Raw genomic sequence first — 26,701 nt, forward strand, 5'->3', positions numbered from 1 at the left:
TCTCTACAATGTCTGTTTTGGTCGAGATATTTATGGCTATAGTCTCTTCTATATTGGATAGGTTTCTCTCGGAATCCACCGTATTTACAGTATTTGTTAGTAATTCAAATACTGAAGGGTGATACAGGTCGCCTTGAGTATCTTCCTGAGGAAGGGAACGATGGTGGTTATCATCCCATGGTGCCCCCTCAATCAACATTGACTGCAGGATTCCTTCGTCACTTGCATGCACTCGTGACCAAGGATCCAAAGGGGTACCACATTCTCCTGACCTGTCTACCCAAACGCTTGACGAGCGTTGATTTGGGCTCGCCTCCCATGCCTGAAACATTGATTGCTACAATATTTCGATTGGGCTCGGGTGCAACACCATTGCACGATCCATGATGACTTTGTCTTTTGCGACTTTCGTGGAAGATATCATGTTGAGTCGCCAGTCTGTTGTGGGGAAAAGTATCCAACACGGAATGACCCTATCCCACTCTAAGGGTGATAGTTCCTTAGCAACAGTCAAAGCAAAGCTATCTAAGGTTACTTCTTTATGACATGCAAAAGAGGAAAGGAAGAGATCCACTTACCGATGTCTTGCGCAAATGGTCGATCCAATCTTCTCTCTTTGTTGCTTGCTCCCAGCTCCTTGTCTTCTCACGGGCCCAGCTACACAAGATCCTGCAAACAAGACAAGGAAAGGAAACTACAAGAAGCATGCATTCATAATTGATTCAAGGATTAGCATAAATCAAATACACAAGTAAGACAATACATCATTGAAACACATGCGAATAGAAGAACCTCAAATGCTTTATTAATGGAAGAAAGTAAGGTTCAGGCGGTGATACAACCATAAGAGGCCTAATCCAGCATCACCTTCCCGACGGAAAGAAATCTCCTCTTCACCTCCCTCAAGCAATCACCCAATACTCTCAACTGTAAACCAACAGCAATTCTTTGCACAAAATTCCGGCCTCCAGATCCCATGGGATGAGATCCTTATATAGAGTTTTGGAGTGAAGATAAGTCAGCTTGATGTGTGACTGTTGTCCTCTTCAACCCCCGTTGTTCTTCAGTTCTTGAGTCCACTTGGAGTTTCTACCTTCCACTCGGAGTTTTAGAACCTCTTACTCTTCACTTAGGCGAATCTTTTGATCCAAGTGTCATTTTGGAAGCTTCCTGGGCACTGACACATTGAGGAAAGATTCCTCCACATGTCCAAACTCGCTCAACGCAAGTAGCCTTTGATGAAGTTGACATTCAGCACAGGTACACCATGGAGTAGTTGACATTCAGCGTAGATGCTCAGTGGAGCAGTTGCTTTGATCCAAAATTGACCTGTTTTTGAGTGTTTTTCAGTGGAGAACTGATCTGAAGTGCTGTGGTTTGCTGACCTTGTTCCTCTAGGGGTAGGAACAACATGTTTAGGGACTTTGGATCCCTCAGATTATTGGAATTTCATGCTCTATGCTGTAAGGCACAAAAATGTCTATAACAATGCCAAAATTGATTTGCCTCAACCATCTTCCATGTAGCTTCATCAGGCCCAAAGTACTTCCAATGCATTTTAACTTTCTCAACTACTTTGTTCTGGAGCATGAGATATTTCCACTGCAATACCAATTGAGGTTCTGGCAGGAATTATCCTTCTGGTTCGACTTGCAATACAGACCAATCAATAACATGATCAACATGCTTTACATATCTTTTAAGTAATGAAACATGGAAAATGTCATGGAATTTCACAGTCAGAGGAAGTTTAAGTTTGTAGACCACTGGTCCAATCCGCTCAAGGATCTAAAAAGGTCTGCAACACCGTTTTGCCATTATGGCACATGATCCAATCCTCAAGCAGATCTTCTTAGGCTTGATGCACAAATACACATCCCCCCAACCTGAAACTCCTTAACTTCCCTATACTGGTATGAATAACTCTTATGCTTGTGATATGTTTTCTTTAGATTCTTCAGTATAACTTCCATTTCCTATTCCATGTCTACCAACATGTACCAAAGGAATATGTTCCTCCCATCTTCTCCGCTCACGCATCACATACATCTTAAACATAACCTCCGGAATCTTACTGGCCTCCTTTGTCTATCCATCTATTTGTGGATGATAAGTTATACTAAAGGAAAAATATGTCCCCAAACCTGCAAACATCTCCTTGCAAAACTTGGAAGTGAACTTAACATCCAAGTTTGACAGAATCTTCTTGGAACAACATGCAATCTCACGATCTCCCTAATGAAGACCTGTGCCACCTCACTAGCTGAATAAGTATTCCACATTGGAATGAAGTGAGCTACCTTGCTCAACTTATCGACCACAACCATGATAGAATCATGTTGCATCAATTTCCTCAAAAGACATGTAATGAATTCCATCGAAATGACCTCCCATTTCCATTCTGGAATTGGAATAGCCTGAAGTAATCCACTTGGATTCTTAGACTCTACTTTCACTTGATGATATTCCAAACATCTAGCCACGAGCTCTACCACTTTCTTCTTCATATTCGACCAACAGTAGAACTTCTTCACTATTGTCAACATCTTCTGGTATCCTAGTTGTCATGAATAAGGCTTGACATGAAACTCCCTCAAGATAATATTCTTGAGCCCACTATCATCTGACACATAAATATTGTCCCTGAATCTCACCAAACCACCTGCTATGAGATTATAGTCCACACCCTGATCACCTGTACCCTGCCATTTTAACATGTTCCTAAGCTCTTTGTACTTCTCATCCTATTGTCCTTCCTGTAATATCTGATCCTGTAAAGCTATCCCGTACGAGTTCACTACTGCAACATGGTTCATATGCACTCTCTTACGAAGAGCATATGCAACCCTATTCCCCTTACCCTTAATGTTTCTAATCTCAAAGTCAAACTCACTTAGGGTGGCCAACCATCTAGCTTGCTTGGCATTCAAATTCAGTTGGCCAACTAGGTACCTCAGTCCACTATGGTTTCTCATCAATACAAACCTCGTGTCAAGAATATATTGTCTCCACATCTTCATTGCATGGATAATAAGTCCCAACTCAAAACCATGCATCACATGGTTTTGCTCATGATCATTTAGTTTCCTATACTCATAGCATACCACCTATTCCTCCTACATCAAGACCCTACGAAGTCCTCTCTTGTAGGAATTTGTACACACCACAAAATATTTATCTGGATCTGCAATCTTAAGAACTGGAGCATTTGTCAACAACTGCTTCAACTGCTCAAAACTGGCTGCACATTCCTCTATCCATTCCAATTTCTTCCCTTTTCATTGAAGATATGTAATGGGATACACAATTGAACAGAAGTTCCTGATGAACCTCTTATAATAACCTGCTAAGCCCATGAATGATCTTACCTCATCCACATTTCTAGGAGTTTCTGATTCCATGATAGCTCTTATATTTTCTGTATCTACTGTTATGCCTTCCTTAGAAACAACATGTCCCAAGTAATGCACCTTTTTTCTGAAAGAAACTGCACTTGCTAAGGTTGTCATACAACTGATGCTCTCTTAGTAATTTCAATACTGTTGCTAAATGTTCGGCATGCTCTTCCTCATTCTTAGAATATATCAAGATGTCATAAATGATTTAAATAACAAACTTATCCAGATAAGGATGCAACGCATTATTCATCAAGCACATAAAATTAGTTGGAGCATTAGTCAAACCGAATGGAACTATAAAAAACTCATAATGCCCATACCTAGTGTAACAAACTTGGATAAAATCTCATGTAAAAATATATAAGGCCACGGTTGATGGGACAAGTATTCCAAGTTGAATGGTGGGTAAAACATCCTAGTGGGTGTTGATTCACTTTATTATGGCTAAGAAAATTGGAAAAGGAAATGACAAAGGTTTTGGAAAGGCATGAGGCATTTATTGGCATTTTATTTATGAAAATAATGGAAATTATGTTAAAAGGGAGGTGAAAGGTCATAGGTTGCACGTGAGGAGGAAAAAGAAGGAAAATAATGGAAAATGAAGAAAATAGAGTCCTCATTGATAAAAAAGTATTTTGAGGATCAGTTGGCAAGCTTGGCCAGTTCAGTGTTGGAGCTCTCTTCTATTCTATTTTCTCTCTCATACTCTTGGAGGATGTGGCATACATGGATTTTTGGAGCAAGAAGGCAAAGGAAGAGAAGGGAAGCACAAGAGGGCATCAAGATCAATAGCTATAGTGAGATTTTCTTTCAAGTACCAAGTTGCATGTATGTTTTCCTCACTAGTTTTACCATGAATGGCTCATGCATGTGGTTTCTTGGTTATGATTTGTCATTGTCATGGAGGATTTCCTAGATTGACAGTGGATTTTCCTAGCCTTGCCATTTCCTAGATAGCCATGGATATTGTGGGTTTATTTCCTTATTTTGTTTTGGTTGGTTTTCACATTTCCTTAGCATACGTTGAGTTATTAGTTCCTGGAAGCCTTGGTTGGACAAATTCTCTACAATCCCTGTAATGGATTTGGTTGAGTTACTAGTCCTGGAATCCTTAGTTACAAAAACACTCTAGAAGCCCTATGACGGCTTGGGTTGAGTTACTAGTCCTGGAAGCCATGGTTGGAAAAATGATCTAGAATCCCTTGGTAGGTTGATTTACTAGTCTTGAAAGCCCTAATTAGACAAATGCTCTGAAAGCCCGGTAAAAATTGTGGGTTGAGATACTAATCCTCGAGCCTTGGTTGGACAAACTCTCTAGAGCCCGACGATAGTCGTGGGTTGAGTTACTAGTCCCGGAAACCTTGGATGGAACAAACACTCAAGAAGCCCTAGAAGGCTTAGATGGAGACCAATTTGATGATGGTTTTGTGATGTACGACCATGAGGTGGAATCACTCTTTGATGGGTTGAGGTGGATGGCCTCTGGAAGCCCTGGATGATTTTTTATTGATGTGTTCTATGAGATTCAACATTCATGATTGGAATATGGCACAGGGGTGAATTGCTGAAGAGAGATTTGGCTCAACCATTCTATGGTTGGGTGGAACGTGGAAGTCCCATTGCGGGTTTGGGTTTTGCATCATTAAAGAAAGTTTATTTCTATGAGTATTCTATTGGATTGTATGTGGTTTATATGGATGTGATTTCATCGGTATTTTTGTCTCTATTATGCTTGTTATGTATGTGTTTTATGACAACAACTATATATATCTCTCATCATGTTTTTACTTGTATATGAATGAAAAATGTATCTATGACCTAATGGATGAAATGGAAGTTAATTTGTTGAGGCATTAATGCTTCATGGTGAATCTTAGATAAGTATGAGGCCCCTATCATGAGATCTCTTATTTACACCTATAGATTGCATATTTGTGATATGTTTGATGAAATTCCTGTCATGGCTAATACGGGTAAAGTCAAGGTATTAAACAAGTGTTTTCTTTAGTACTGTCATTTCCATGTTATCATACTATTTTGAAGGTGTCACATCATTATGGGTAGTGAACTGGGCTTTGGGCCTAAAAGAGTGCCTCAAATCCTAGGGGCACTGGCACAAAACTAGTAAAATGAGTCTTTAGATGTTGGCAGGCAAGCCTATGAATGATATTATGGGTTTCTGGATGCTATCATCCTTATAGCATGAGAGAAGTTGAGTCTTAAGTTTTTCAAAACTTTAGTAGGAGCCAAGGGCAAGTTGTCTAAAGTGTTGGATTGGTTCCTAGGGGTCCTGAATCTGATGTTGAATTTTTGTATGGTGTGTTTCCATCGATTCCACTTCCTTAATGTGAATTAGGAGGTCGAATGATATCATAGTGGCCTCTCATCGCATTTTTACCCTGGTTGACTAGTTTCTTGGGTAGATGTGGGAGGAGGGTGTTACAGAGTGGTATCAGAGTGTGTTTGTGCTCTGCTTGGGCTATGTGTTTATCATGCATTCATGTTTGTTTCGTATGTGTTTCTTATGCTTGCAGTCCATGTGATTGTTTCATTTTCATGGTCTTGATCATGGTTGTAGTGATTCTACCGTGTGAAGGTTGATGGTGTTCTTGTTAGGGTGTGTCGTCACGAGTGTATGGTTGTATATGCATTTGTTATGCATGTTAACATTCACATATTCTCAAGTGCACATGATGTGGTATTGTTTTCATGTATGAGGTCCTGGTTTGTGTAGTTGATATGGTCATGCATTGATGACAGGACCCTAGCTAGAATGATGTGTATATGTTTTCATACTCATGTGTTATATGTCTATATGCAGTTCTTATGCATGCATGGTCTTGGTTATAGTTATGCATGAAATGCAGGTCAAATATGCCTTGTAAAGTCATGGTATGCAATTTAGGTTATCATGATGATATTGGTATGTTATGATGTTAATGTGTTGGCTAAGATAGAGTAGGAGATACAAATCATCATAATTAGGTTGCAACATTAGACTTTGGGGTAAGAGAAGATCGTCATACAATTATTATATGTTTGGCATGCAAGTATGTAAGTCAAGGATTGTTATATGAATTAGTTTTATGTACATGTCTTTTGATGTTATGGTTACGTGCATGATAGATGTTAGTTTATTAGTGTATATATATGCACATGCGTTAGATAGTCAAGAATGATAGTAAATTGTAGTTGTATGCATTTCTATTGTTGTTTTATATTAGATAACTTGATGCTTATGTTATTTTTTATTGATTAAGTATCTTATAAGTTAACATGTTGTTGTTAAATGATAGTTAACTTGATGATTAAGTTTTTAATGTTTATACCTTGATGTTATATGTATCATACTAAATTGGATTGGCCTATATAGATGGTTATGGTTACGATATTCAGGTATGAGCTGACATATTTTTAATATGGTGTTCTACTAATCAAGATTGAATTTTCATATGTGGGAATGATAATTGTGTATGAGTTATGATGTAAACATGTTAGCGAGTGACTATTATGGATATCATGATCTTATTTATGTTTGAGTTCATATGTTGTGAAGTTATATCATGTTAACTAGATTGATTGTGCAGCCAAGATTCCCTCCCCTAAGATACATTAAGGTATGAACTTGTTTATGTCATCTACCTTGTGCTTGAATGTTTGATTATGACATTTATTTGGTGTTCAAGTGTTTGGTGTCTAGTTGATTTATTTAACATGGTATGTTCGCAAGTTGGTTGAATGTTTGATGAATTTCATAATATGAGTATGTGTTCAAATGATCTTGTTTCAATAGGATTGTACTAACACATATGTGTTGAGACAATTGATATGTACTTAAATGTAGTTGAAATTTGTAGCATTATGTCTAATGACTATGAGTTGACTATGGGTTATGACATGATTGTTTATAAAAGTTTATTTCAAATTGATAGATATGATTGTATTGATATTTGGAACATGTGATTGACATGTGTGAGCAACTGTAGGAAACATGCTTGGTATTAGCATGACAAGGTAACACTTGATGTGTTTATATAACTATTAGTTGGGTTATGTGACAGTACTAGTAAGCTGTGATTGCAACAAGGAAAAAATTTAAAAGAAAGGAATTGGAAAAGAATTCATTTGGCTATGTTTGGAAACCCTAATTCCAAACGAATGAGTTCTTTGCACATAGGAAGCCTTCTTAACCTTGAATTTGTCTGGCATTATGAGAATATATGTTATATTCAAGAACATGTACTTGACATATATATAAGCTAGTCTCTAGTTAGAGGTGGATCTGTTAAGGGAATTGGAGTCCCTTGAGAGATGGTGTGGATGTGTTTGGTTACAACGCAGCGTGCTTGGCACAACAAGATAAGGTAATTGGCATATTGTTATGTTTATTTATGCACTGAAATTTATCTGTTCATGGAATATGATGCAAGGAATTTCATGGAAAATAGATTACCATGAAATCTTGAAGAAGGCTCTAGTTGAGATTTCCTTTAGGAGCACTGGGAACCATGGGGACTGAGTCATGGTGTCTATTGTTAGTCTTGTGCTTTTGGTATTTTGTGATTTTCTTGTGCTTGATTTACACTTTTTTTATGTCTAGTGCGTGATCATGCCACTTTGTTGTAGCGTCACATTGTTATTGATTTTCATGGTCTTCTTCTTGTTTGTTTCTTGTCTTGACTTTTATGTTTTGAGTCTTTGGAATTGGTTTGGGAAAGAGGAATGTTAATGGGGCTTGGGGAGAGTCGTGTGGTACCTAACAAGTAATGTAAGATTCAGAGGAAGTTCTGTGCATAAGTAAGCACAGCTAAAGGTAAGGCTATGATAGTCGATTGGGCTGGTTGGGTCCATTGTGGTAAATGGACAATGGAAGAACAATCATGAGAAAGGTAACCATAAAAGGTAGAGTAAATGGATCTAAAGTGTCGGATGCCCTGGCTAGGTTGGGAATGATTGTTCTCAATGTTGTGCACAAATGAGGAAGTTCTCTTAACCTAAAAATTATGTTATCTGGTAATTATGTTGTAATCATGATTACGTTGATGTTTATATATGTATACATGTATGTATATACATATGTCGTGTCTGACAACATCCTCATGGATCATGATTGTTCAATGCTAATATTTATATCTATATATATGTATTTTGCTATCTGACATGGTCGTTAGGAATCATTCTTGTGGAGGAATTATTGCTTATGCAGGTGAATGACATGAAGAGGTTTCAGGTCTTACAAGGAATCAAGTTGTTGTTGGGAAAAGTATCCAATACGGAATGACCCTATCCCACTCTAAGGGTGATAGTACCTCAGCAACAATCAAAGCAAAGCTATTCAAGATTACTTCTTTATGAGATGTAAGAGAGGGGAGAAAGAGATCCACTAACCGATGTCTTCCGCTAATGATTGATCCAATCTTCTCTCCTTGCTGCTTGCTCCCAGCTCCTTGCTCTTTCACTGGCCCAGCTACACCAAGATCCTGCAAAATGGCAAGAGAGGGAAACTACAAGAAGCATACATTCATAATTGATTCAAGGATTAGAATAAATCAAATATACGAGTATAACAATACACCATTGAGACACATGCATATAGAAGAACCTCAAATGCTTTATTAATGGAAGAAGTAAAGTTCAGGAAGTGATACAACCATAAGAGGCCCAATCCAGCATCACCTCCCAGCAGAAAGAAATCTCCTCTTCACCTCCTTCAAAGAAAATCACCCAATAGTTCTATACTCAAACCAACAGCACTTCCTTACATTCACAAGATTCCAGCCTCCCTAGACCTCATGAGAGAGCTCTATATATAGGAGTTTTGGAGAAAGGATGAGTCAGCTTGAGGCTGGCATGAAGCTGACTAATGTCCTCTCCCACTTCAGTTATTCTTCAGTTCTTGAGTCCACTTGGAGGTTCTTGCTTCCACTTGGAGATCTAGACCCTCTTACTCATCACCAGTCGAATTCCCTGATCCAAGTGTCATTTTGGAAGCTTCCTGGGCATTGACACCTTGAGGAATGACTGTGCCACTTGGCCAAACTCGCCCAGCGCAGGTAGCCTTCTTTGCAGTTGACATTCAGCGCAGGTACACAGTGGAGCAGTTGACATTCAGCGCAGATGCTCAGTGGAGCAGTTGACATGATCCAGAATTAGCTTGTTTTTGAGTGTTTTCAGGTGGAGAACTGATATTCAGTGCTGTGGTTTGCTGACGTTGTTCCTCTAGGGGTAGGAACAACATGTTTAGGGACTTTCGATCCCTTAGATTATTGACATTTCATGCTTCATGCTGTAAGGCACAAAAATGTCTATAACAGTTGCCCCCTAAAGTATGAGGTCGTTTATCGGGTGAAATGCTTTATCAGGAGGATCCGAAGTTCATTCAATCGCTGAGAGGTGACCTGTAATAAAATACAATACAATACATTATTTTTCATTCTGCTTTCATGATCTAGCTGAGGCGGGCATTCCCATGCTCAGCTTTATAAATTCATTTTGGTACATGGAACAGACGATCGTCTGATGGTAGATTGATAATTCTCTGCTGAAATTATCATCCTTTGAGTAGGATGATCATCTGCTGCAATGATGTACATGTCAAATGTCTTTATATTTCCTGAATATATATCGCAGCCCGGATGGATGAAACTAGATCCGGGGTCTTCAAACTCGTTCGATCTTCACTCTAAGTACAAGTCGATCCATGTGAGAATTGCGCTAAAGTCGAACATGGAAAGACATCGCTCGATTACCGGTCAATGATGTAAACCGTTAACAAGCGCGAGAGGAATCACCAATAATGATAATGACCCTCAAGGTACTGCAGTACAATTCACGTGGTGTGAATAAAGGACTTGGCATCGAACACCATGCAAAATCTTCTGGTCGAAGGTCATTGATGTATACCTGTCGCCGGAAGTGAGAAACTTGCCATTGAGGCATGCAAGCTTCAAAGTACTGAGGGGGGTGTTCCTAGATCAACTTCTTGGATAATGAGCTGAAGTCGAAAAGAAGCGATCTGTCAAAGGAGGGCCTTAATGAATCCCACATCAGTGACACGGAACGGAGCTAATGATTTTAGTGGAGGTGAAAACAATCTGTGAAATATGATTCAGGGTGGCGATCATGGATGGATGAAGGATAATGTATGGCAGTGGATGGGACACGGTTGACTCTTTCTGAACAACATCTCTTGAACATATAACGACACTGATGCGATGGATCGGTAGCATTACCCCAAATGTGGATGGTTTGGCGAGACCATGGTGATGAGACCGGTGAATGAAACAACCCAACCCGATGTGGTACGGAGGAAAAGTGTCATGTTCAAGAGCGACTTGCTACCATTAAAGCTTTGAGGTTCTCCCAATTTTTCCCCAGTCATTTCTGACCAGTACCTCTTTATTTTTGTCAAGCTTGAGGAGGATAACATATGCTTGTTCTATAACCTGCCCTTCGGGCAAGCCCATCACTATGTTTTAACGAGCCTAGCGATAGGGAAACTCGTTCTCGTCTAAAGACAAGTTTGTCGCTATTTAATCATTTTAACGAGTCTAACGACAAGGAAAACTCGGTCCTTTTCATTTTTAGAGAGTCTGAAAAGGTACAGAAAGTTAACTCCAAAATTCCTTTTTCGTCATCTAATCCCTTGAGTCCGAAAAAGTATAAAACAATACAGAAGGGATGAGTTTTCGATAACTTTAACGAGCTGAATAAAACAAGCGCTCGACCTTTTTGTGCAATAATCCCTCAGGTCCAAAAAGATTAAAATCTAGAGGAGGGATAGCTCTTTCGGTCATTTTAACGAGCTGGAAGGCCAAAACTCGGCAAAATTTTCATATTTTACGAGTCAAGAGAAAAGAGCTCAAAGAAGACTCGTCTTTTGAGGAACGAGTGATAAACAGGGATAGCAGCAGATTCCAGGTACAGGTTGGAATTTTCCAATCACGGCAGTGTCACAAGGATGGCTAGGTGAAATCACTCTTCGCAGCTGTTCCTCAAAATGGGTAAACAATCATATGGAGGTGAAAGATCGGCCAAATGAAATGGAGGTGGCAGGTGCAAACACGACCAAGGCTTTTTATGGCTAATAAATTTACGATCACAATGGTTATTTACAGGGATAGGTTCATTTTTTATTTAACGAGCTTGAATGCGCCAAAACACTGCTCAATCTTATGTTTATTTTTTAACGAGCATGAACTATGTGCTAAAACTGCTCGGATCTCGCTTTTCTATTTTTTAACGAGCATAAATTCCGCAGTAAAACTGCTCGATATACCAATCATAAGATAAGAAATGTCCCCTGTAAGATCCCATTTTTTATAGAGCTCGCGCCTTACCAAAGCTATGCTCCCTCTCATCCTTTCTTTATGCAAGTTCGGAAACGGCTAATCCCAAAAACAGATAAATAACCGCTCTTAGCTTGCACTCCAAAAGGTTTGCATGCCCCCAGGTATAAAGTACAATTTCAAGGCTGCCCCTACTTATCCGTTAAAACATTTGTTTTAAAGGGTGAGGCTTGCCTCTTTCTGGTTACCCAAAGATTGTCTTGTTAACTTCTTCAAACGAAAACATTTCCTCGGCACTGTCTACCGAAGTAGACAATGGTGAATGACCTTTGTCAAACACGTAACCTTGACAAAAGAATCCTATTCTAGAACAACCCCTCTTCCATCCACGGATGGGGTACGGACTAGTCATATTCTCTCGCGGAAATTCTACCTTATACCCAAGGTTTCTTCTGCCCGAAGCAGACCAGGATGCAAGCCCCCTGGGTTCCAGTCCCATCTTTCCGAATCACTCGCACTCATCGGGAAGGAGGACTGGGGGTGGAGACATTTCTTGATTGAATAGACCATTCAGGGTTGGTATGTGACTATTTGCGATGCGTGATCCCGGAAATGAAAGTTGGTCTACGAGCTTGACCATTCTTCCTTCGTGTGGAAAACACATTACTCTAAAGAGTGAGGAGACTATTGCTCCCATGCAATATATATAGTCTCGTCCAAGGAGTAGGTTATAATCCAAGGGTCCTTGAATGACCATCACGTTCATTTGAACGGTCTTCCCTTTCAATGTAACAGGTACATTGGGGAGGATCCCTAATGGTCGACTGGTTCCTTTATCAAAACCTGAGAGATTTCTTATCTCAGGCAAAAGCGCCGGGGAACCCAGTGCTTTCCAAGCAATAGAGGAAAGGATACTCACAGATGCCCCTTCATCAATGATAGTGCCAGCCATTACCATTCTATAAATTTGGACTATGATTCTGAATGGTACACGGGCTGGCAACCGGGGTCTGCCTAGTTGGTTCCAATCAAAGGACACAACTAGGTTGCTTGGTGGTGGGACCGAATACACGGTCGGATATGACCCTGATGATGTTCCTTCCTACGATAAAGGAATGGGCGCATTGCCCTGATGCTCATCAGAGTCGGTGTTGATGAAAAGAATCTGGATGGTGTCATCCTTATTCTCTTCAGTGAGGGTGTCATTTGAAGATGAATCTTCAGTGACGGTGTCATTTGAAGATGAAACCTCTGAAGGCAGAACCGGGTCAACTGCCGTATCGACCTTTGGACTTTCGTCCGGTCTGGATTCAGTAGGTTCATTTTCAATGACTGACGCTTCAGCCGACCACTTGAGTGGGCCAGCTGTATTTTCAACCAACGAAGGACTTGGCACGAGTTTTTTGTATCCAGGAGGAAGTCTCAACGGTGAAACCGGGCGATCTTCCAAAACTCTCTTCGCTTCGTCTAAGAAGGGACAACGGTGGATGGCGTGATCGCCTTCACACAGTCTGCAGGGGGATCTTGCTCCTCCTCTTTGTCTTGAACCTTCACTTTTGCTGGTTGACGGTAAGCATTTAACATGGCTATCAGAGGTTGATGCTCCCAAATTGTGCAAACGAGGGGACCAGTCCCTTAGTATCCGGGGAATACAGGGACAATCTCTATGGAAGTGGTCTCCTCTACATATGACACATGGCGATTTAAGCCCGGTCTGTGCTGTGTGTGGATTTTTGTCAGATGTCTTTTGCTTGCCCCCAGTCGCCTTAGGCTCCTTCTTCTTCTTTTCCTTCTTCTTCTTCTCCTTCTTCTCCATGGGAGCTTGGCTTTTGCCGGCTCTACCTTGCGAAGATGAAGGATTGGAGGAAGAGTTATAGGAAGTAGAAGGCTGGTGGGCAGCTCTAGACTAATCTAACTGTTGACTCGACTGTTCAGGAACCATGGTGTTCTGAACTACATTGGTTGAGAATAGCCAAATTGGCAGACCAATTGTCAGTCCTGGAAGCGACAATGTGGCCATGTGGGGCGCACCAACTTCTCCCCAAGAGGAGAAAGGACTAGGATTTCCATCATGTGGAATTCCTTGGTTGGGGCGTTCCATGTTCTCAACCTAAAGATCAACGTAGGAATAGGAGGTGATTATGTTCCGTTTAAAATAAATTTTATAACGACGCTTTAGACACAACTTGCTTTTTCACTTTTTAAGAGTCGAGAAAAAGCTAAAGATGACTCTAGTCTCCTTCGATGTTTTAACGAGCCCGAAGTGACAAATTCTCGGATGGACTTTTTCAGTTATAGAGTTTGAAAAAGGCCAAAAGAAACTGCTCTGGAGTTCTAGGCAGAGGGTGTGCCAAACTTTTCGCAAAACCACAGAATACGTTTTACGGTACAAGTGTTCGATCTTCGTGAATGCTGTGTTCACTGCATTGCGATCAGTAGGGCGGCCGACACGGCTTCCTATGGATAAAGGCTTTGTTCCTATAGGGGTCTCCCAATATATACGCGACGGTACGTGGGAGAACAAGTCCGTATTGATACTTATCGCTTCACCGTGGAGGAATCACCCAACCACTCAACGCTAAGATATCACGTTTAACGATGCCGGAACACGTCTCTAGCTTAAACCTCTATGTGTTTGCGTTATGTTTCAATGCGTTGTTATGTAAATTCAATTCATTTTGATGTTGATCTTGTTTAGCAGTTTGCCTTTATGGATCACCACGAGATGTATGATAACACTCCTAAATGCAGTCTAAGATGATAAGCAAGCTTTTCAATCTTTCAACTTTGAAAATCTTAACTACTGAGGGAAAAGAAAGACATCATCTTTTCACACAGATCATAGAGCACACACTAATGCACTTTTTCCCTAAATCAACATGCAAGCTGTCAAAAATGCACATGCACAATGCAGGTATTTCTTTTCTCTTTCTTAATGTTGATGTAATACAAAAAGAAAGTTGTTGTATAACTTTGAATTCAATTTCAAGTGAAAGCAAACAAGCTTGTCCAAAATCAAAAGACACCGTAAGATTTACTTGTTTCGACACTAGAAATATATAAATTCAAACCATATGACGAAAGCAAAAGCTCAATCAGCTATGAACAACAAACAAACTAACTCTTAAGATCAAAACGACACTTATCACAGGTCTAGATCTAAGAGGCCACAGCAAGACTAGTTCACTTTCGTTATGGGAAACTGCAAATGATGTAAGAAATACACAAAGAACAAATACAGTTTCTTTATACAACCGAGGCAGAATAGTGGCAAGGAAAGTTGGTTTCAGATAGGTACATTGACTGACAACAGGCTGCAAAAACAAGGATGAAAACAGGGCAATAAACAGCAGGGAACCCCAGTAGCACTAGGCAAAACTGGTTCAGCGCAGGTGGTACACTGTCAGTTTGACATTCAGCGTAGGTAGCCCCTTCGGGATCTGCGCTGAAATGCAAACTGCCTTCACAGTGCCTGCACTGAAGAGATAAACTTTCGTTTTTCTCAGTTTCCGGGTCACAGATTGCTCAAAAATTCACAGTTTTTGGCCAAATCAGAAGCTATCAATCAAGTACACACTGAGGGATGAAAAGGAGGATGAAAATCTATCACTAAGAGTTGTTCAAAGTCCTTGTGGATCAGCTCTTCAAATCATAAACATGCCCAGAAACTGAGCTAGAGTAGTTGCCCTCTACTTTGCATTTGAAAGATCCAAATGCAGTTCGATTCGGTACTCCCTGTGTTTATGAAATGAATAGCAAAAACACAAACAACCAACAAGATACGATCCCCAGTGGAGTCGCCAATTTGTTTTTGGGAAAAGTATCCAATACAGAATGACCCTATCCCACTCTAAGGGTGATAGTACCTCAGCAACAATCAAAGCAAAGCTATTCAAGATTACTTCTTTATGAGATGTAAGAGAGGGGAGAAAGAGATCCACTAACCGATGTCTTCCGCTAATGATTGATCCAATCTTCTCTCCTTGTTGCTTGCTCCCAGCTCCTTGCTCTTTCACTGGCCCAGCTACACCAAGATCCTGCAAAATGGCAAGAGAGGGAAACTACAAGAAGCATACATTCATAATTGATTCAAGGATTAGAATAAATCAAATATACAAGTATAACAATAAACCATTGAGACACATGCATATAGAAAACCTCAAATGCTTTATTAATGGAAGAAGTAAAGTTCAGGAAGTGATACAACCATAAAAGGCCCAATCCAGCATCACCTCCCAGCAGAAAGAAATCTCCTCTTCACCTCCTTCAAAGCAAATCACCCAATAGTTCTATACTCAAACCAACAACACTTCCTTACATTCACAAGATTCCAGCCTCCCTAGACCTCATGAGAGAGCTCTATATATAGGAGTTTTGGAGAAAGGATGAGTCAGCTTGAGGCTGGCATGAAGCTGACTAATGTCCTCTCCCACTTCAGTTATTCTTCAGTTCTTGATTCCACTTGGAGGTTTTTGCTTCCACTTGGAGATCTAGACCCTCTTACTCATCACCAGTCGAATTCCCTGATCCAAGTGTCATTTTGGAAGCTTCCTGGGCATTGACACCTTGAGGAATGACTGTGCCACTTGGCCAAACTCGCCCAGCGTAGGTAGCCTTCTTTGCAGTTGACATTCAGCGCAGGTACACAGTGGAGCAGTTGACATTCAGCGCAGATGCTCAGTGGAGCAGTTGACATGATCCAGAATTAGCTTGTTTTTTAGTGTTTTCAGGTGGAGAACTGATATTCAGTGCTGTGGTTTGCTGACCTTGTTCCTCTAGGGGTAGGAACAACATGTTTAGGGACTTTGGATCCCTTAGATTATTGACATTTCATGCTTCATGTTGTAAGGCACAAAAATGTCTATAACAGAAGTGGGAAGAGTATCCATGACAAATATATGAGGTCAGTATCATGTGGATATGAATTGATATTGTATCCTTGTATTATGCCTCCGTCTATGTTATGGATAGGTTATACCGACAAATACATCAGCGAAATGAAAGAAGTGTGGTCTACGACATGCTGGGACAAGAATGGATAAGACACTGGAAGCAAGGTTGCCTGGTAGAGACAACGTGGTTTTGGATGGGTGGTATTACTGTTGTGCATATGTCGTATATGTTTTACATGTTGCATATGTGATGTTGTGTGCATGCAGTGTTGTGCATATATAGTGTGTGTACATGTTGTTTATGCCATGTTATGTACAAGGTGGTACAAATAGTGTTGTGTGAATATTGCATATGAAGTGTTTGGTATAGATGGTGCTATGTACATGTTGGAAATGCGGTGTTGTGTACATATGGTTTTGTGTGCATGATTTCACAAGTGGTGTCGTGTGCATGTGGTGCCATGTGCATGTGGTGTTGTGTACATGTGGTACAAGCGGTGTGTTTTCATGTGGTGTTGTGTACATGTCATACACGTGGCACTGTGTAAAAATGTGGTTTTGTGTACATGTCGTGTATGTGGTGCTGTGTACATGAGGTATTATGTGTGCATTGTATAAGTGGTGCATTGTACATGTGACATTGTATACATGTTGTGCAGGTGTTGTTGTGTAAATGTGATGCTGTGCACACATTGTGCAGGTGGTTGTAGTGTACAAGTGGTACTATGTACATGTCATACATATGGTACTAGTGTACATGTGGTATTGTGTGCATGCCATTGTTAGATAGTATTTTTTCACACTTCTCGTACCGTATCCAGAAGCGTCAAATGATGAAAGTTATCAATGTATTTAGCTTGAAACACATACAGAAACATCCCTGAAGAAGGGAAGAAAATCTACCCTGAGAGAATTTTGGAGAAATTTGTCTGAAACCTTAGTTTTCAGGATCAATACACTTTGCAATACTGATGGCTTGTGCTGATGTCTTGTTACAGCATATTGACCTAGCACTGCAAGTGCGAATTTTGATAGGAAAACCCTTGCTGAACCTCTTATCACAGTTTTTCATAAAGTGAAGGAGAAGCTTCTCTTACTATAATCCTCGAGAATGACGAGCTGGATGTTTTTGAATGAAGATATGGTCAAGCTCTCCCATTTTTATTCATTGATCCTACGTTTAGGGATCTTCCCCTTGATATGTGGACCTTACTCCCTTTTTTATGGATCCCTAACTCCCTTTCCTTTCCTTTAAATCAAGTCCCTTCTATCCCCAAATGGTTGGTCATTGCTTGGTGGCATTGCTATGCTAAAGCTATGCCTAAATGTTGCCCATCTAACTAAGGAGAAGGAGTGCCTGAATGGTCTTGGCTTGGACTTGGAAATCCACCACAAACGAGGCTTCCAACATCAAGGCACCTATGGTTGTATGCTTCCCTTATTTATATTAATAAATACATTTGGTGTTTACTTTCCATAAATGTATAAATCATTATTCATTTAGCATGATGCTCCTTGATCTGTCATGTAGTTTATGTTAGAGTGAACTATGCTATGTATGCTTTTGTCTCTCTTGTTTGATCTTCCTTACAGGTAGTCATTTGTGATGGTGTAAATAGGATTGAACTTGGAAGTGAGAAGGTGGAGAATGAAATCAAGGATCTCTTGGCATCAGAGTGAGGTAGGTCATCTGTCTTACTTTTCATTTCCCAACATAACTATGAAATCCTGCACTTGTTTTTCCTGTTTGTTGCTAGATCCTCTCATAGGACTAGAGAGATCAGTTTTGTCCATAGAAGGGATTGTCTTCCAAAAAAATGTCGAATCCCCGAGGGAGCCTATAGCCCTTTCAACCTCTTTCTTGAATTTGGTCTATTTGATCATTTTCGCAACTATTTAGTCATCAATCATTTTGATTTTGAATAAGTCTACACTTTGAGTGGGTAGTCCTTTATAGTGTTAACTATCTTTTGAAATTATTTTTTTTCCATGTCTTCTCGTCCAATGCACTTTTTCCTGGAATAGTCACATTGCCAACATGAATTCTTCAATAAAAATCACACTGAAAGCCCTTTCAACACAGGTTTGACTGTAATAGTCCTGAAAGTTGAGAAAATTTAGGGTTATTTTGTGTAGGGTCTAGTGTGTCTTGACCTTTGAGGTATTTCCCTATCTTGTGTGCTTGGGTTTGTCAGTGTTTAGGCTGATTGTGTTGATTATTCGCAAAATTTATCCCATTTTCTTTGAAGTACTATAAGTGAGGTCTGATTGAGTTCTTAGGGTTTTACGTAAATTGGATTCATCGCTTTCTACTTCTTCGTATGATTGGGATACTAATTTTGTTGTTGACTAAGCATTGTTTTCTCTTTTGGAAATCATTAAGAAAAAAACACTTGCATTTATTTTAGCTTTTACTTCAAAATTTTGTTTTCAAATTGCATTAGGTTAATTTGCATTGGAAATTCATTTTTGGTTTATAATTAAGCATAGATCACATTGATTAATTCTGAAGCTGAAAGAAGTGCATTATTATTCATTTGAAAAGAAAAGTGAAAAATGAAAGATTCATATAGCTGCACGTTAATGAATTGAATATCATCTGACTTTTGTTGGGCTTATTGAAATAGTGAAAGAGAAAGTGAAAGATAAGAAGATTTATTTGTTGCATTCTTGATTATTGCATCAGTGTGTGAACCTCTTCCTTATGTTAGATAACTTTCATCTGAATTGAAAAATATAATTTTCTTCATGCTAGATTGCACCATAGGTGTTCAGGTGGCATCGATCTTTAAGACTTGAAACCAAAACTTAATTGAAGATAAAATTAGAATTTACTTCAATTAACCTCAGGAGCATTTTTCATTAATGAAAAAAATTCAGAGGTCTAGGCTAGAGATGTATTCCAATGTTGTAAAAAGTAGGAGCCGTTGTTGTTTTCAATCATTGTATCTTGGGGGTGAAATCGCGTTCCACGTACAAAAGTGTATGGGACCATTCTGCAGTACTTTTGGGTATATCGGAGATGCTCCATGCATGGTATGTATATGAGAACACTCTCAGCGAATGGTTACACATTAGATAATGCTATTACAGATTAGCACTCCCACGTACTGTCACGTATATTTTTGGAGCCTCCTATAGGTTGCTATCCAGCCACAGGTAACCAAGTCTGCTGCCCTGTATACCATGATAGGCTAAACACAACATTCAGGGAGATTGGATGTCATACGTTAAGTCCTTGGTTCCTCCAAGGTATATATAGTAGTTCATGGTTTCTTTGTAATCATTTATGCCTAGGTTTACCCCTTTTTGATTTATTTATTTTTTGATAATAAAATTAATCAACCACAGAATCACCAATTACCCGTGAAACAAAAACCTCCTTTTGTCCTTACCATTAATGGTTAATTGTAAAAATTGGTTTTAAGCCCAAAGAATTAACCACCACACATTTTTATTCTTTCTCTGAAAACACATCATGGCAGAACCACCAAGAGTTCCAAATGAGAACCTGGATATTCACGGAAATACTAATGCACCCGATTCACCTAGAGTTGTAAGTATCGATAATGTTGAGTCTGAATCTCTTGAAGGTTAAGGAGTTGAACTTGGTATTTTACTAAGCATCCAACCCCTTGCTTCCTGACCAACTCCAGAATTAGTAGGCTCATCTGTGGACTCTCCTCTCGCTAGTCCTCATTCTGTTTCAGATTACTTACTTTTCCCTTCTAAACTCTTTGAATTAGATTCTTCTGTGTATTTATCACCTCCACATCTGTATAGTTTTTTTGATACTCCCAACATACCTCTGATTCCTTGTCTTAGACTGACTGCAGTTCCCAAATGAGAGTTGTTCCTGATCATGGCAACCAAAGGTGATAACCCACCTGTAGTGTCAACACCCCAAGGTATTCCAGTGGAAACTTCTGGAACCCACATTCCTAGTATAGATATTTATCATTTGTCACTTCTTCCTCTCGAAGGCTTTCCTTATGTTTCTGCTCCCTACATGACAATGAGGTCAAGTACAAATCCTCCTTATAGTAGTATGCCCTCGGTTCTGCCAGGTTATAACTCTCTCAGTGATGATTTTTCAAATAATTCTGGTGTAAGTTCACTGTTTCACAATCCCATTTGCTCTTCTTGTGTTACCCCTACTACTAGCTCGTTTGTCCCAAACATGGCAGTAACTGCACATACCCCTACCGAACCTACAATGTTGGTAATTGAAACTCATGTTCCCCTTAATATTTCTTCTCCTCCTACTGTAACCACAGTAACTTTGGTTCCTAACATGAGTAGACATCATACAAATTCATCTGTCCCAATGTTTGTGGGGGGAATATCCTCTTGCCTATACACTTGTTGCTTCTAGTGTAAGCTGCACACCCCCTCTCGGGGTAGGTCAACCCATTGGTGTTGTTTCTAACCCTGGTGTAACATCAATTCCATCTATATCAGGGAATGTTGGAGGGACACTTTTACAAGGTCAACAAGTCCTTTTGTCTAAACCTTACTATTAGTAGCCTTATACTCCTATAGGCTCACAACAACTACAAACTCCATATAAGTAAGAAGGTCCTCAAATGTAGAATGGTCCTCAAATTCAATATGCTTATGGGACTAGTACTCTTCCTCTGTAGCCACAAATTCCTATTCAATTGCAGCAGGGACTCTACCCACAGCGACAACCGTAGGTGTCTTAGCTGTAGCCACAACAATAGGTTTCTTACCAAACCCAACAAGGACTTTATCAACAACCATGGAAACAAATTCCTATTCAACCCCAGCAAGGACCTTACTCACAATTGCAACAACAAATTCCCTACCAATCCCAATAGGGATCTTATCAACAATCGTTGCAACAGTTGCAACAAGGACCTTAACAAAAATAGTATGGTCAATTTTCTTCGCAAACTCCATATGTCCAATATGGTCACCAGACTTAATATGGCCAGCCTCTTTATGGTCAAAATCCTTATGGAAACAAATTCACCTCAATGGGGGCAAGCCCAAACTCAGCAAGGTTGGAATACTCAGTTTGGCACATACCAGAGACCTTATACTCCTTACAACACACAATTTCCTTTTTCGGCGATGTTGGAATTACTGGATGTGTTAAGACTCATGAACGACCCAATGCTTCACTCACCCTATTGGCCTCTGGTACGAACCAAAATTCCTAGTGATTGCCCCAAATTCGAATGTAAATCCAGAGAAGACCCCGAAGCACAAGTTATGACTTACCGTTTATGGTGTTCTTATAATCCTTGGGTTGATGATTCTATTTGATTGCGTCTCTTCCAGTGCACTTTAATGAGCGTTGCTTCCAAATGTTACATAGAGATCCCTCATGGTGATTTTCAAGACTTCAAGACTTTAGCCATGGCTTTCCTCACTCATTTTCAATTGCCTATCAAGTATGAAACTGGAAATCATCTCTTAACGTCTCTGCAACAAACGAATTCTACTCACATCTCTGATCACATCTAAGAATGGAGGCGTAGGCATTGTCTTATCGATATTTTGAATCATCTCTTGACTGAATGGTTCACTAAATCATTCATCTCGCCTATTGCCAAAGATATAGCCATGGGTGGTTGTGTGATTGAGGAACAAGCTATCGCCCATGCCCAGTATTTGGATTTGGTTTATTCACAATCTGCAACATTATATGAACCCTTAATTAGTACCCAATGAACTTTGATTGGCCCTGCCCCTTCCCAACCTGTGGATTCACCACCTATTGATGGCATCATTGGACCTATGGCCCAACGGTCTAGTAGTACTCTGACTACTTCCTCAAAACCTAAATCTACTATGACCGCTGCAACTTCAAAAATTGTTGATACTCCTAAGAATCCTCGTAAAGCCTCCAAGGTAAATTTTGTCCAATATACCACATCAGATAAATCCTCGAAACACAAGAAGAAGGGTAAAGGAAAAAATAAACAATATACCCCTAAACAGGATTCCCAAAAACAGTCAGTTGATTACACACCCAAACGAAAGCCTATATATCCTTGCTTGATCTGTGATGAAGATCATTATACCAAGGATTTCCCTCATCATGCTAAAGTAAGTTTTATTCTGAAAGGAACTATAGGGACACTACTTGTTTTTAAGGAACCTTTCTCGTCTCAGCAAACACAATTGGTAGACTAGAATAGATTATGAGTGGCTCAGAACAGATTTATGAGTGGCTCAGAACAGATTTTTGTAGCCACAAGATCAAAAGATTATCTACTTCCAGAGAAACCTATGGTGGAGAAAGATACCACTAATGTACCCTCTTCCTCCACTCCATCCAATTCCAGTCCTCTCCACATCGAGATACCTAGCACCAATTCCATCATCTGACCACCCCGTAAAGGTGTTCTTTAGAAATCATCCTATAACCTTAATGCACGAGCTTCCCAACACTACAACATTGTAGAAGACTTGACTCAAAAACCTTCAGTGATGTTAGCTTTGGAAGTCCTTTAGATGTGTCCTTCACAAATGAAGGATTTTCTATCTGCAATTGGAGGAGTTGATCCCACAGACTCCAATCTAATTAGTTTTGATCTCAAAAACCATGTTTTTCGATTGCCACCTCAACTTGCTTTTCTTATACAAGTTGTTATTAAGGGAAAGAATATCCACTGGATTTTCACTGGTGAAGGAGAATCCACATGCATCATGTCCATATCATGTTGGAAAGCCATTGGTTTCCCTCATCTCCACTAGCCCCCGAACACTTTAGAAGCTTTTGATTGTCAAGGATTCCACCTGTATGGTATTCTTAACTCCTTACCCATTCAGTGGAGGGAAATACAATCATTTTAGAAGTCAAGGTTGTTGACGCAAATCTTAATTACAACCATTTGCTTGGCCAAAGCTGGACTAATGCAATGTTTTTTGTGGTCTCATCTCTCTTCCATGTGCTCCGTTTTCCCCACCAAGGTAAAATAGTCATTGTCGGTCAATTAGCTTTCTTTTCCTCTAATTCTGCAACAGGTAATGTTCCTTATGTTGGGAAAATTAGCATCCATTATGAAAGTGTTAGAGCAATCCTTTTCAAATATCCTTCCTTAATGGGAAAATTTTCCCTCCCTCCTCCCTCCAACATTGCCTCAATTAACATGATCTTGCCTCATTATGACCCATGGTTTATTCCTATTCATGACTAGATAAATGATTTTGGCAATTTTATGCTGCTTAGCCCAGTTGAGCAAGCTTATCAAACTATCCTTTTGGCTTCTGCAGCTACATCCACAACTCATGATTGATTGAGATATTCCCTAGACTCCTATCTACAAACTCCTTGGCTTGGTTCTTATGATTCTGAAGATCCTTTGAATGAGACATTCATGATTGACGAAAGTAATGTTGAAGTCATGACTCTAGAATTATCCCTTGGAATGTTATTCATCATCGTTCCTCTTTTCTTCCTAGCTTTGGGTCAATTCCTACTTGTCTAGGCACTTTACTTTCCCCTATAATGACTGCTTTGTTTTAGACACCTAAATGTATAAATCATTATTCATTTAGCATGATGCTCCTTGATCTGTCATGTAGTTTATGTTAGAGTGAACTATGTTATGTATGCTTTTGTCTCTCTTGTTTGATCTTCCTTACAGGTAGTCATTTGTGATGGTGTAAATAGGTTTGAACTTGGAAGTGAGAAGGTGGAGAATGAAATCAAGGATCTCTTGGCATCAGAGTGAGGTAGGTCATCTGTCTTACTTTTCATTTCCCAACATAACTAGGAAATCCTGCACTTGTTTTTCCTGTTTGTTGCTAGATCCTCTCATAGGACTAGAGAGATCAGTTTTGTCCATAGAAGGGATTGTCTTCCAAAAAAATGTCGAATCCCCAAGGGAGCCTATAGCCCTTTCAACCTCTTTCTTGAATTTGGTCTATTTGATCATTTTCGCAACTGTTTAGTCATCAATCCTTTTGATTTTGAATAATTCTACACATTGAGTGGGTAGTCCTTTATAGTGTTAACTATCTTTTGAAATTATTTTTTTCCATGTCCTCTCGTCCAATGCACTTTTTCCTGGAATAGTCACACTGCCAACATGAATTCTTCAATAACAATCACACTGAAAGCCCTTTCAGCACAGGTTTGAGTGTAATAGTCCTGAAAGCTGAGAAAATTTAGGGTTATTTTGAGTAGGGTCTAGTGTGTCTTGACCTTTGAGGTATTTCCATGTCTTGTGTGCTTGGGTTTGTCAGTATTTTGGCTGATTGTGTTGATTATTCGCAAAATTTATCCCATTTTCTTTGAAGTACTAGAAGTGAGGTCTGATTGAGTTCTTAGGGTTTTACGTAAATTGGATTCATCGCTTTCTACTTCTTCGTATGATTGGGATACTAATTTTGTTTTTGACTAAGCATTGCTTTCACTTTTGGAAATCATTAAGAAAAAAACACTTGCATTTATTTTAGCTTTTACTTCAAAATTTTCTTTTCAAATTGCATTAGGTTAATTTGCATTGGAAATTCATTTTTTGGTTTATAATTACGCATAGATCACATTGATTGATTCTGAAGCTGAAAGAAGTGCATTATTATTCATTTGAAAAGAAAAGTGAAAAATGAAAGATTCATATAGCTGCACGTTAATGAATTGAATCTCATCTGACTTTTGTTGGGTTTATTGAAATATTGAAAGCGAAAGTGAAAGATAAGAAGATTTATTTGTTGCATTCTTGATTATTGCATCAGTGTGTGAACCTCTTCCTTATGTTAGATAACTTTCATCTGAATTGAAAAGAATAATTTTCTTCATGCTAGATTGCACCATAGGTGTTCAGGTGGCATCGATCTTTAAGACTTGAAACCAAAACTTAATTGAAGATAAAATTAAAATTTACTTCAATTAACCTCAGGAGCATTTTTCATTAATGAAAAAAATTCAGAGGTCTAGGCTAGATACGTATTCCAATGTTGTAAAAAGTAGGAGTCGTTGTTGTTTTCCATCATTGTATCTTGGGGGTGAAATCTCGTTCCACGTACAAAAGTGTATGGGACCATTCTGCAGTACTTTTGGGTATATCGGAGGTGCTCCATGCATGGTAAGTATATGAGAACACTCTCAGCGAATGGTTACACATTAGATAATGCTATTATAGATTAGCACTCCCACGTACTGTCACGTATATTTTGGGAGCCTCCTATAGGTTTCTATCCAGCCACAGGTAACCAAGTCTGCCGCCCTGTATACCATGATACGCTAAACACAACATTCAGGGAGATTGGATGTCATACGTTAAGTCCTTGGTTCCTCCAAGGTGTATATAGTAGTTCATGGTTTCTTTGTAATCATTTATGCCTAGGTTTACCCCTTTTTGATTTATTTATTTTTTGATAATAACATTAATCAACCACAGAATCACCAATTACCCGTGAAACAAAAACCTCCTTTTGTCCTTACCATTAATGGTTAATTGTAAAAATTGGTTTTAAGCCCAAAGAATTAACCACCACACATTTTTATTCTTTCTCTGAAAACACATCATGGCGGAACCACCAAGAGTTCCAAATGAGAACCTGGATATTCATGGAAATACTAATGCACCCGATTCACCTACAGTTGTAAGTATCGATAATGTTGAGTCTGAATCTCTTGAAGGTTAAGGAGTTGAACTTGGTATTTTACTAAGCATCCAACCCCTTGCTTCCCGATCAACTCCAGAATTAGTAGGCTCATCTGAGGACCCTCCTCTCGTTAGTCCTCATTCTGTTTCAGATTACTTACTTTTCCCTTCTAAACTCTTTGAATTAGATTCTTCTGTGTATTTATCACCTCCACATCTGTATAGTTTTTTTGATACTCCCAACATACCTCTGATTCCTTGTCTTAGACTGACAACAGTTCCCAACCGAGAGTTGTTCTTGATCATGGCAACCGAAGGTGATAACCCACCTGTAGTGTCAACACCCCAAGGTGTTCCAATGGAAACTTATGGAACCCACATTCCTAGTATAGATATTTATCCTTTGTCACTTCTTCCTCTCGAAGGCTTTCCTTATGTTTCTGCTCCCTACATGACAACGAGGTCAAGTACAAATCCTCCTTATAGTAGTATGCCCTCGTTTCTGCCAGGTTATAACTCTCTCAGTGATGATTTTT

Source organism: Pinus tabuliformis, chromosome J (assembly GCF_031772625.1).
Source record: "Pinus tabuliformis cultivar Carrire ecotype Pingquan chromosome J, CPIR1, whole genome shotgun sequence".
Taxonomy (NCBI): domain Eukaryota; kingdom Viridiplantae; phylum Streptophyta; class Pinopsida; order Pinales; family Pinaceae; genus Pinus; species Pinus tabuliformis.